The sequence below is a fragment of the Lepidochelys olivacea genome, assembly GCF_965140295.1.
Source record: "Lepidochelys olivacea isolate rLepOli2 genome assembly, chromosome: 1".
Lineage (NCBI taxonomy): Eukaryota > Metazoa > Chordata > Testudines > Cheloniidae > Lepidochelys > Lepidochelys olivacea.
The window spans coordinates 158,971,173-158,984,513 of record NC_140411.1 but is presented as its reverse complement, the minus strand read 5'-3'; positions in this window follow the sequence as shown (position 1 = coordinate 158,984,513).

The window sequence follows — 13,341 nt, the reverse complement described above, 5'->3', positions numbered from 1 at the left end:
CCTCGCCACAGTGAAAGCTCCAGCAGAGGGAACTACTGAAGCTTTTCCCTGCTGCCTTACCCCTGGCAGAGCCTTTCACTGGCATGTGCAGCTACACACCGCAGTGAGGGCACAGCTCGCTTGTCACTGTGTCGTGTGGCTACACATACCCTACAAACCACCAAAAGTGGTGTGTAGTGTAGACGTAGCCCTAGCATCTCACCCCTCTGGACTCTCTGTCCCAATGCCTCCCACCCAGTCCCTGTCTCTTTGCCCAGACAGGTCCAGTTCTCCTCCCCCACCCTGGCTCCTCATCACATCATTTTATCTCCCCGCCCCTCCCTCATCACACAAGTCACAAGGTAGTATTTCCAGGGCCACGGTTAGGTGGAGGCACTACGGGCCCATTCCTACAGTCCCAGCTCATGGAATCAGGTGATTACATCAGAACCTCAACTTTCATTCAAAAGAAAAGTAATTTTCTAGCCCTTGTGGTTGCAGAGAAAAACTTGAAAGCCTGTCCCAAATGTAACTGCTGCAGACATGTCTGCCTGAGTAGGCAGACATCCTGAAAAAACAGCTCTGAGAGAATCCAACTCTCCTATCTCAATGGAGCGTTAGTGTCATGGAGGCAGTACTTTGCCAATGTTAGGTATAATATTTCTTTCCCTTTCATTTATCCCAGTTTACTAATCTCCTGGAGTATAGACCACAGTTAAGTCCTTCCAGGACTTATATTTCATATATTTTTTTAAAAAAAAAGTTAAATCTCTGAGCAAACAAAAGTCTCTAAAGGAAAAACGTTTACTAAGTCCATCTACCAGGCTCCCACTCCTCCTATTTATAAATTCCTCTCCCTACCCTTGAGTTCCCATTGGTTCCACTTTCAGCGAGCAATTCTGGGTGCGTCCTGCCAGGCAGCTTGCCCACAACAAAAGTTATCCAAGTAGCTTCAAACAGCTATCGAGCATTCCTAGTTCCTAACACACCCCAATTCTAGACGATTCTGGCTGATCCAGCGGAGTCACCCCCACCTGACTCTGGCCGCTCTGCAGACACACACACAGTCCCAAAAACAAAAAATCCCATCTCCTCCCCACTGTTCCTTCCCTTGATTTGCACCACTCAGTGCTGCAATAGAAGTATGAGGGTTACACTAGCTCCAAGAGCCACTGCTCCGAGGGGGCCCTACAAACACTTCCCCTACAGGGCACTCTGTGTGTGGCAAGAGAGGAAGAGTACAGCAGGCCTGGCCCATCTACCAAAGCAGATATATATTGGTTGCTGGAGGGTCCTCTTGCTGCCACCCCTTCCTCTCTAGGGGGAGAGAATCCCAGTTGCTGCTCCAGGGGGGAATATGGAGGAGCCATACCATTGCCCCCAGCTCTCTGAGATAGGGACCTCCTGCCCTCACCACTCCAGGTGGAGGGCACTGCCCTACGGGCAGAACCTTAGGGAGCCCGTGTTGTGGGGGCTCATCTGCCTTAATCCAGCCCTGATTGGGTAAGTGTAACTCTTGTACCCAGATGGTTTAAAAAAGCCACTGGAGCTTTGTCTCTACTGGTGAAGATGCAGGATTAGGGAATTTTGCATCCATAAACCCACCAATCTCCACAAAAAAGAAAATGCAGGCAGTCGACTGCAGCCCTGCTTCAGTGGAGAAGTCTTTGAGAGGCCTGCCAGGCAGAACAGGTTAAGATACAAACTGGCTTCTCCTCCATATCACCATACAGTATGGGAACAGCCCTCATTTGTGGACTCCACATGGTATAATAGTGCAATCCACAGTGCAATAGCAACCAAAGAGATCCCTATAAACCCACCAATCCATCCAGAAGGGACTCTTCAGTAGGACCCATGCAATTTGCTGGTTCTGGAGCCTGCTCTCCCCTCTTGCAGGGTAGGCCCTGTCAGAGATAGGCTCCATTAGGGCCAGACCTTCCAAGCCCCTCACATCCCAGCACCCCTGTGTAGCAGGACTGCAACAGTTCCTTATCCTCCACCATCCCCTTTGTTTGTTGCACCTGCCTGTTGTAGACTGTAAGCTCTTTGGCGGCTGGGTCTGCCCTTTTACATGGCCATATAATGCATAGCACAAGAGGGTCTCATCCCTAGTTAAAGTCTCCAGGTACGTCCACAAGAAAAATAATAGGGGCTGGCTGAAAATTTTCCAGTTAAATTGTTTTGACAAAAAAAATGGGTTTGGATTCTTCACAAAATGATTTTTTCCACAAGAAGAGACTGTTTTCCATGGAAAATTTTGAATTGTGGTCGAAAAAAATCAAAGGGCTAGAAAATGAGATACTGTATGTGGGTTTGGTTTTCAGACAAAATATTTCAGTATCTGAATTTCTGGCCCCACCCTCACGCAGAAAGAAAGAAAGAAAGAAAGAAAGAAAGAAAGAAAGAAAGAAAGAAAGAAAGAAAGAAAGAAAGAAAGAAAGGAAGGAAGGAAGGAAGGAAGGAAGGAAGGAAGGAAGGAAGGAAAGTCAAACTAGTCCATGTGAGAAGGAAGAAAAAAACAGTTTTTGATCCAGCTCTAATACTTTCAGCAGTCTGGGTTTTCTGTCGTCTCCAGGACTTCACCCCAAGGGAGTGTGGTATTAAAGGCCAGCCAGAATTGCATCGCTCTGCACTGATAGAGTACTAGCAGACAATCAAGAGGCAAACACACACCTCTATAGGACAAAGGTGACTGAGTGCATGGTCTCTAGGAAAGGCTTCTACCCCCTCCACGTACAGTCTGTGGAGTCATAGTACGGGAAGTGTTGATTTTCAAGTGAGCTGTTTGTGCAACTGGCTTGTTGGACACGACTACAAGGAGAAAGGGCATAGGCACTACATAAACAAGCTATCATTGTGTAAAGAAATAAGCAGATGGAGGTCATGATCAGTTGCAGCTCTTACGTTGCCACTGAATTAACCTGACATTTCTGACATATGATCTTTGCCAGCTGTGAATTGGGAAACGGGTTGCATGAAATGGAGCAGGGAGAGGATGACACTGTACAGCATTGTGTTTTCCCACATACGGCCTAGCTGGCACTCAGTACCACAGAGGGGAGCAGCTACATTCCAGCAGCAGGGGAGAAATGGGGCAACAGCATTCACTCTTTAAAGGCCCAAAGCTCCTAAGAGCAGAATCCTCTGATGGCAGCAGCCACAAATGCTGTGGCCAAGGTGATTCTTATTATTATTATTATCATCACAGTAGAATTGAGAGGCCCCCGTTAAGATCAGGGCCCCGCCGTGCTTGGTGCTGTACACACAGGGAGTAGAGAATAGTATCTTCCAGTAGTATCTGTCCTGAGGAGCTTACAGCCTAAGGGCCGGGTTCAAAGCCCACTGCAGTTAATAGGAGTCAAACTTTAATTAGACAGGACAGACAAACTTCAGGAGAAAGCCAGAGATGACACAGAGAGATGAAGTGATTCACGAAAGGTCAGTCAGGGAAATGAACACCACCCTTCTGAATCTCAGTTCGTTGCCTTAACAAGACCAGCCTTCTGCTCACACACATGTATAAAGTGGTGTATTTATTCTGCTGGGTTATTAGTGACCTGGAGGTGCAAAATGAGGTGACTGATCCAACGCTACACCTTTGTGGTGGTGTTGTTCTCGACCCATGTAATTACCAGGTGATTATTTCTCAATGTATGTTGTCATAAATATAAAGGGAAGGGTAACCACAATGGTAATACAGTGCTATAAAATCCCTCCTGGCCAGAGGCAAAGTCCTTTTACCTGTAAAGGGTTAAGAAGTTCAGATAACCTGGCTGGCACCTGACCCAAAATGACCAAGGAAGGGACAAGATACTTTCAGATCTGGAGAGGGGGGAAAAGGCTTTTGTCTGTCTGTTTGATACCTTTGCCGGGAACAGATCAAGGATGCAAGCCCTCCAACTCCTGTAAAGTTAGTAAGTAATCTAGCTCAAAAATGCATTAGGTTTTCTTTGTTTTGGCTTGTGAAATTCACTGTGCTGGAGGAAATGTGTATTCCTGTTTTTGTGTCTTTTTGTAATTTAAGGTTTTGCCTAGAGGGATTCTCTGTGTTTTGAATCTGACTGCCTGTAAGATTATCTTCCATTCTGATCTTACAGAGTTGTTCTGTTATCTTTTTTTGTTCTTCTAATAAAGTTCTGTTTTTTAAGAATCTGACTGGGTTTTTTGGGTCTTAAAAATCCAAGGCTGGTCTGTGCTCATCTTGTTTATTCTCAAGCCTCCCCAGGAAAGGGGGTGTAAGGGCTTGGGGGGATAGTTTGGGGAAATAGGAACTCCAAGTGGTCCTTTCCCTGATTGTTTGTTAAATCGCTTGGTGGTGGCAGCGTTTACCTAATCCAAGGGCAAAGATTTTGTGCCTTGGGGAAGTTTTAACCTAAGCTGGTAGAAATAAGCTTGGGGGGGGGGTCTTTCATGCAGGTCCCCACATCTGTACCCTAGAGTTCAGAGTGGGGAAGGAACACTGACATATGTTCAGGGTGTTCCCACAGGGTCTGGTTGTACCTGGCCACTACAGAGGTATGTAAAAGGAAGGGAGGTGGAGCCTCCCACACCTTCCATGCGAGGGGCCAGGCAGAGGCATAGATCTTGCACTCCCCAGGCACCAAGACTGCTTAAGGGCAGTGCTATTGCCAGTGCTAGACTGTCTAGGAGGAGCAAGGAAGGGGGTATTCCTAGGCTGGTGGGGAGGTTATGCTGGACTATCTTCAGGGCTGGTGGATGTTCTGCCCCTCTGCTCCCGGAAGCCTTATACATGGCTGAACAGCTCCGCTCACCACTGATACCATGCTGTAGCCCATAGACTTAGCCATGCATGGTTTCTGGATCCGCCAGCTTCTATTGGCAGAGCTTACTGAGAGGAAACTCCTCCTGGGAACAGAGTGCAGCACCATAGATTGCCTGTTGCAACCCCTTTGGTGCCACAAGAAGCCCACAAATTGGAAAGAGGTAGCTAGGAAGGATCAGGTACAGGGCACATGGGAGATGCATTGATTCATCCACCTCCTGGGGAGCTTCCTATTGAGCTATAGACAGAGTTTAAAGTTTAATGTGCAAAAGGGGCCAGAGTGCAAATCCTGCACCTACAGGAGTAAAGCAAGCCCCAGTAGAAATAAAAAGAGGTCTTCTTGGGCTATTGGGGATACCCAGATCCAGATAAAAGAGGGAGGTGTCAGTTTTTCTTGTTTCTAAAAATAGAGAATTGATCATGCTTATTTGCAAGTAATGACTGAGAAAAGGAAAAGTTCATTCAGAGGTTCATTTGGACACATTTTTGTTTACATCTTTTAGCGCACATAAACCTGGAGGAGCTGCTATCCTCCTACACAAAAATCTGCCTTTCCAGAGAGAAAACGATAGCTGATGATAAATGCATCCCCCACTAACAAATTATATTGTGAAAGAATTAACTGAGGAAGCACATATATGCCCCCTGCAGCTGATCTGAATTGCCTCTCTAGTTTTGTCTGATATTTGTTCTTCCCCTCAGGGTGTTCTTGTTCTTGGAGGAGATTTTAACATTGTCTCTAATCCCTGTTTGGACAGACTTCCAGCCAGCCCAAAACCTTTTAAGGCTTAATTGTATAGAACATCGGATATGATCTTTTTATATGCAGCACATTGAGCAGACATTAAGAGATCTTTCTCTTATGAGAAAGGGCCTGATCCTGTGAAGTCACCAAGGGACAGATTTTCAAAAGAGCTCAGCACCCAACATCTCCTCTGGTTCTCAAGGCAAACTGCTCGGTGCTCAGCACTTTTGAAAATCTGGCCCTAAACAATACTCAAAATCAGGCCCAAAGACCATATATATACACACACACACACAAATATTACAATTCTGCAGAGATTGCTTTGGCCGTTTGTGACACTCTGTACCTCGGGGGAACACCCAGGACCCCCATGTTCATCCTTGTAAAACGATTGTGTGGTAGCCAATGCAAAGTCTGTCATGTTGGGTGTCTTCGGAAGGCTCATGATGCACTGAGCATGGCTGTTATAGTAATTGTTATAGTGATGTTATAGGTTATCATTTCATGTATATATTTATGAGGCTGAAAATGTATCCTTCTGGCTTAAAGCAAGCCCAAATAAAAAACTCTCCAGGAGCAAAGGGGCAGTTCACACCTCATCAGGGCAGGTACGGGACAAACCCAGCCCAGCCTCACAGGAACAATGGACGCTGGCCTAGGCAGCAACAAAAGAATCTGTTTTTAGACTCTCAAGGGAGTCACCCCCTTCCTTTGGTCAGTTTGAAACTGTGATGAGGAAATCCTCACCTGAATCTGAAGTGGGGCGGGGGGGAGGGGAAAAGAGGGGCAAAGCCAAGAGAGAAGAAAGGACATGATAAAAGGAAGAGACATTTGCTATGCTCTCTCTCTCTTCCACCTACATCTACAGCCACCACACCAAGCGACTGAAGCACTGATCAAAGGGGAGAGCCTGGCTGAAGAGCAACCAGTCGGCCTGTGATGAGAAGCATCTAAGTTATAAGGGCACTGAAATTGTTAAGATCAGCTTAGAATGCATTGTGCTTTTATTTCAGTTGACCAAATCTGACTTGTTATGCTTTGACTTATAATCACTTAAAATCTATCTTTATAGTGAATAAATCTGTTTGTTTATTCTACCTGAAGCAGTGCATTTGGTTTGAAGCATGTAAGAAACTCCCCTTGGGATAACAAGCCTGGTACATATCAATTTATTTGTTAAATTGACAAAATCATATAAGCTTGCAGCGTCCAGTGGGCATAACCGGACACTGCAAGATGGAGGTTCCTAGGGTTGTGTCTGGGACCAGAGATATTGGCTAGTGTCATTTGGTTGTACAATCCAAGGAGCAGCTTACATGCCAGAGGCTGTGTGTGAACAGCCCAGGAATGGGAGTTCTCACAGCAGTGCAGGGTAAGGCTAGCTCCTAGAGTCAGGGATTGGAGTGGCCTAGCAGATCACCGGTCTGGATAACACCAGAGGGGAACATCACACCGTTAAAGGGTTACAAGCAGGGGAAACTGCAGGTCTGGAAATCTAGTAAAAGAATATTTAGAAGGAAGTAAAATCTCTAATCACAGTCTGCACTAGAACCTCAACTGGTGTGAAGTGACATATTTAATAGAAGAGTTAGTGGAGCGATGCCATTTATATCAGCTATGGAGCTAGCACCCTATCTATTGAAATATAACATCAATTCCTCAAGACTCCCTTTCACCCACTTTTAATGATGTTGTAAATCCTCACTAAAATGTAACAATATTGAAGATTTTACTTAATGTCCCATTTCTTTATTAAATGTGGACATCAGGATTAAGGCTAACATATTTCCGCATAGGTTTTCTCCTATTGTTCATCTAGCTCATCTGTTTTCATTCCTCATACAGTGGCTGCCAATAAAATTAAGAAGTCTATTAAAATAAATGTCTATTATGTTCACTGAAATCAGTCAGAGGCCTTTCTCCTCAACCTTGCTTTGAGAAGTCTTTGATGGAGAATGTTGGAAGTATGGACCAGATTGTCAGCTGGTGGAAACTGACATAGCTACCCTGAAATAAACTATATCAATTTACACCAACTGAAGTTCTGGCCCCTAATATATTTAAAGGATTAAAGCCTTTAATGCTGGGCCCAAATTTAGACCCAGACTTGCTCTTTTTATACAATCACCCCAAAGCTTGTGTTACTTTAAAATTGCATGTACCTGGGAAAGTTTTACCAGTTATAGCTGTGTAGCTATACTAGCAGAGTTCTGCTGTACACCCCTCCACTCCCCAATCATAGACACTCTTATTCCAGCATAAAAGTGACGTTTCTGGTGAGCGTCCACATGAGAGAGTAACAGTGAGTGTGTGTGTGTATTATATTGGTATAACTATATTGGTTTAAATTCACATCTTAAGTCATACTGAAATTTTTTCCCTGTGTAGATGACACCTTAATGTGATTATTATTATTATTATTATATGACACCTTCTCTGATTATTTAAAAAGAAAAAAAAGCAGTCTGGGACAGAAATGTCCTACTTCCCAATCTTGTAGCTTTATTTATTTAACCTTTAGCTATTGCCCTTAGATCCCATTCAGATATCTTGAGGGTTAGTATTGGCTCCTATAAATATAAGTGTCTTTATTTGCAGATAACCTACCCATTTTGAAATATCTTTGAAAATTACCTTGAACTCATCTTAGCTCTTCAGCAATATGGTGGATTTTATGGTTTGAAAACTGCCGTACGAAAAACAAAAGAAACTCTGCTAGGAAGTATGACACATCGGCTCTTACCCCAAGATTTTCAGATCAGCTAGTTGCAGCTCAGATTCTGGTACCTTTCTGTTGAAATCAACTCCATCTTTAAAATATCTCATTAAAATATAACAACCTTAATAAAATGACATTTATCCAGCAGTGAAGGAGGAAGACCTTGCTATTGATATCTCCTCAAATAAAATTTTAATCTTTTTATGACAACTGAATATGCTATTCAGTTTATTTAGTCCTATTCTGGTTTTCCCAGTGCCTTTTCCCCTTAATAATTAAAAAGAAATTAGAGCATCTTTGTAAAGCTCTTACATGGAGAGGGGAAAAAATACAAGGATAAGCCTAGCCAAAATGCAATCATCTAAACCATATGGATTGTCTATCAAACTTAGCAATTTCCCTTCATATTGTATTAGAATGGCTCCATTATAACCCATCTGCAAACCCTTACCTCACTTCAGCATTAAATCGCCCATCCCCTTACACTGGTAACACCTAAATACATGTATTTAAATTTGAATGGCTCTCTAATGCTAGAACAAATCCCATCATAACAATCATCCTCCAGAACGGACATATAAAGTGTGTTAGCTGTTACTCTGTACTCCTACAGCTTTGATAATGGAGTTAGCACAATCTCCACCAGGCCTAGAAAAAACTCTTCCATATGGATTGGGAAACAAAGGGCTCAGAGAGCTCCTTCAGATAGACCGGGGGGAAGCATATACTTGTTTGAAAAACTTAAACCAAACTGGTGTTAATACTGAACAGCTTTATAGGCACCTCCAAGGGAAAGAGTTTGTAAGCAAAGTATTAGCTGATTCTGTGCTATCACATCAACCACAGAACCATCTCACAGACCTCATTCACTTTAAAAGTTTAACATAGACTTTTCAGAACATCTTTCAGGCACAGAAGTTCTGCATATCAAGCCAAGCCTAGAGTATAAACAGGAGGCCTCAAAGGTCAACTTCAAAAGATTTAGATTGGTATTGGATATTATGTAAATGACATGAAGCTTCATAATACAAGATCCAACATTATATTTTACTCATAGAACGTATTATTCACCTTGAGGAATAAATACTAATCTATCAGCTTCTCACTGTAAGAAGCAAATGAAGAAGCAAATTCTCCACCCTCTTGTACGGATATGGACAATCCCTGGTCAGTAGAACCAATATAGCTGCATTGCTCAGGTGGGGTCTGGATTGGTAGGCATAGATGTCCCCTGCTTGGTTGTGCTAAAGAGGCCAGAGGGAGACCCAGAGGAGGCTCAGGCCGGGACAGAGAATCCACTGTGAAAGCTGATTCTACCATCTCGCTCTTCCCCTCCATAGCAGAGGGGTAACACAAAAGTCCCATGGAAGCTTCTCATCATTGCAGGCTACGCAGGCTAGGAAGTGAGCTAATGATTTGGGCCTACATGCTTAATATTAAGATCTTAGGTTTTGTTCCCAGGTATATTTCTGAGTACATTTGCAGGTGAAACAAGTGACATGATGTCATAAATCCTTACTAAAATGTAAAAATATTCACAATTTTACTTATTGTCCCATTTCTTTATTAAATGTTGACAACAGGATTAAGGCTAACATATTTGGGCCTGGGAATTTTTATAGCATGTTGGGAGGGCCTCAGAGAACCTCTGCCTTAATTTACCTCCATGTGACCAGTACTGGAAATTAAGTAGTTAGATTACTGTGTCGTCCCCCCCAAACTGTACATTTTGGGGAGTTTATAAATAGGGGAAAGAAGCTGACTTGACTGAAATAAATCGAAGTTACTTAAAGAACTTTGGAGTGTGTATCATTGTTTCCTTAAATTAAAAAGAGGAACACAGCTGATATATTAGATGCACAAGTCATTGCAGGTGGGTGACAGGGGAAGTTAAGGAAGGGAGGGACAAAGAAAATAACCCTAAACCAATGGCCCAGATTTTGTCCCCCACACCAATATACAGGGACAAACTGGGGCAGAAGGAGGTATAGCCATAATGCTCAATGCTACAGCTATCCTGGCCTGTGGAGCAGACCATCAGAAGCCAGGAGGAGGCTACTGTAAACCAGAGCAGTTCCTGGGGCTGCACCTGCAGAATCTGGGAGTGGTGAAGATGACAAAGCCTTCCCTCCTCCGAGGCTTCAGCTTCTGAAAGATGCAGCACATAATTAGCCATCTGCATTTGCATGGTGCTTCGTGTGTTGTGTCACCAGACCTTGGTCTATCCCTCATAAAGCAGGAGCCTGATTCTCCTTTCACAGTTATAAAATAGAAGTGTCGCCACTGAAATTCCTCAGTAATCAATCAAATCAATGGAAACATAAAGCCCTGTATAAGTAAGAGGAATACCAGGCCCTATAGCCCTTTCCTGACTTTATTCCCCCCCTTGCAATGCAATCACCTGTGTGCTTTCATATATAATACTGACTTCAGTGGCGTTACCCCACCGTACAACTGCTGCAGATGAGTGGAGAAGCAGGCCCCTGGTTTTAATTAGAACAAGGGGTTTTTATATAGTTTTACTGTAGCTTTCCAGATGCTCACATTAAAACTGCATATAAAGACACTTCACAGCAGCCCACAAAGCATATAGTAGCAGTCACGATGGTGCTTCGCGTAATTACTACCTCTCATCAGATGGAGGCTGAGAATAACAGCAAGAAAAGCCTGCTGCAGGCAAGGCTAAAAGGATGAAGGGACTAATAATCGACTAATTAAAATTCCCACAGAAGGAACAGGCTTTGATTGATAGAAACTGCAAATGAACGACTTCTCTAATGAAGAGCAACTGTCTATCTTGTCGCTGACTCAACAGAGAGCGGGTTTTGACAATAGGCAGAAAGTTAAAAACCTCTCTGAGAATAGAATGTCATATCACATTTTGCATCTACCCTACTCCAGGTATCCCATAGTTGTACAGTCACTGACCATGGGCCCGATCCTGTATTCCCCCTACAGGCAAACTCCCACTGCTTGCAACTGAAGCGTTGCTGGTAGAAGAAATATGGGAACCAGTTCTGTATAGGCAAATCTGGCTGCCATTACATGCTCAGCAGTAACTCATGAGCAGCTCTGGGCCTGCAGCAGTGGTAGCTCACATGCAGCTGTTTGTTTGATGTATAAAGTACACCCTAACATTGCAGATCCCGTCAACATTCCATTGCTGCTGGGTAAAGCTGCACCCTGCTGGGAAATTCCCCCAAGATGAGGACCAGGAGTAGTTTCCACTGCCACACTCCCATGGGTTCTGTCGAGGGAAGGCAGCTTTAATTTGCCTCCAAGACTCCAGCAGAGCCTTTCCAGGGAAGGTTGCTTAGGTTGTAAGCCGAACCAGCAAATCTTCCAGATGCTCTGGCTACCCCCCGTCGCTAGCCAGTGAGCCCACATCTGGGGCTGTGGCAGCTGACTGCACACCACTTGGTGGAGTGACGTGATCTCCCTTGATGCAGACTGTCCATCACCAAGGGACTTCTGCCAGGCTCCGGGACTGAGCCAAGCCCACTCTTTGCAGGAGGTGAAGAATTATGTGACAACACATGTATAACATGGAATTGCAGTGAGATATACCAAAAGTCAAGGATGAAGAGGGATGCTCCAGCGCATGCAACAGGGTGGAGGGTGAGACAGTCGAGTCCCTGACTTGATATCTGTGTCAAAGGAGCCTCAGACTCCATAGCATGTCAAAGGCCAAAGAAAAATCTGCCCACAAAGCAGTCACGCATTGTTGTCTGACAGGTTTCAGAGTGATAGCCTTGTTAGTCTGTATCAGCAAAAAAACAATGAGGAGTCCTTGTGGCACCTTAAAGGACTCCTCGTTGTTATTGTTGTCTGAGGTTCTACAGCAACACACACCTTAGTTTGGAATCTGGCTCTAGGCAGCGTATACGCATCACTGGGGCTGGAGAGGTACATTGTAACCACTGCAATTTCAGGCACTTATAAACCAACACCAAAATCAAAAGGAAAGAAAAAAAGGTCCCACAGTTTCTTGCCTGTTTTCTGATTGATTGTTTGCCTTCAGCAGGAAGGCACCCATCTGTACTTTGTGAGCAGTTATCTCAGGGTCAGAATTCAACCTTACATACATACACAGGAATGTGGCCTCCCTCTTCACTGGTAAGAGAGAACTCGATTTGCACTCTCCTATCCCCTGGGGTGAGGGACACTGCCATTCTATCCCTCTTTAGTCTCCTCTCTAACTAGACATAGGCAGCTGCACCATTAGCATTTTCCCTGACCGCTCCTGCACAATCTCCTGTCCCTCAAATGTCCCGTCCTATCTTCACAGGCCTGCCATATGTCCCTAACATTCTGCTACCCATTTTATTCTCCCTCTGTATGTCATGCCTTTTACCTTGCAACTCCCCACACCACCACCACACTCCTGCACTGCCTACACTGCTCTCAGTTTGCCTGCTGCTCCCTCCACATGCTCCAACTCATAGTTTATTGTCTTATTTTCAAACATATTCCCCTTCCCTGATGCCGTATCTCATTCCTGGCACCTTCACAGGCTCGTGTGCCCTGCCTGATGTTCGCACTGTGACTCAGGGGTCACCATCTTGCAACGATCTGTCTAGGGACAGACTAGCTTTCATCTACAAAGGTTAGAAGTAGAGCTGTGTGGAGTGGTCTGACCCCCCCAACCCCCCCCCAAAAAAGTATTACTTGTAACTGTAGTAGGAAAAAATTAAGGTAGAAGTGTGATTTAAGTTGATGCTGTACCTTAAATACAACAATTGCAAGGCAATTTTTGGGGACGATTTAAAGTGTTACCTTTTGTGCATAAAGAAGTGTTCAGTTGCTTGATGGAAATACTAAAGCCTCTTTCTTAGGGAAGCTCTCTTCCCCTCTGCCCTCTTTTCACATTGAATAACCCCAGAAGGTTGGCTGCTACTTGCACTTATCCATGTGTCTTTCATTTTAAATCACTAGATTTAGTTTGCTGCACAATTTGTCCAGATTAAATTCTGTGCTGATTAACAACCATGACAAGTACACACAGTATTTTCAGTCAGGCTCACCCTTCAACATGACGAGACACGTACACCCTGATGTAACTCCATCTGTTTCAGTGGAGTTTGCACCAGGATGAATCTGGTCCAGCTTGTT